Here is a 449-nt window from a genome sequence, read left to right on the forward strand (position 1 = left end):
ACAGTTGTTTTACGGCACCTGCCAGCTCACAGCAACTGTAGAAATCATCACAAATGTTTTCTGTGATAAGTCACCAATCCTTATACATATCTATCTCGGCCATTATTCTTTATGAGGGTCAGTCCCAAATGAGTTGAAAAACATTGTCAAATTTTCCAAGTGATGATAGATGATGAATCTATCCATGTTAAAATGGTTTCTTCTTATATCTTTTCAGATCTGCATCCTCAGAAGCTTCGAGTGACTGAGCTGAGCTGATCGATCTCAGGTCTTTTTAGGCTCTGAACACCAAGAGGTCCGGCGGGAGATCTTCAGGCCCGGTTGGTTCCTTCTGGTACAACATGACGGAACGGAGTCCAGAGACACTGGACGTCGCAGCTTCCGGAGGAGTTCTCACTTGATGCAGTCGCAAAAACCTCTTCGACAAGGAGCTCCAAAGTCTTCAAAAG

This window comes from Zeus faber, assembly GCF_960531495.2.
Source record: "Zeus faber genome assembly, chromosome: 4".
NCBI classification, from domain to species: domain Eukaryota; kingdom Metazoa; phylum Chordata; class Actinopteri; order Zeiformes; family Zeidae; genus Zeus; species Zeus faber.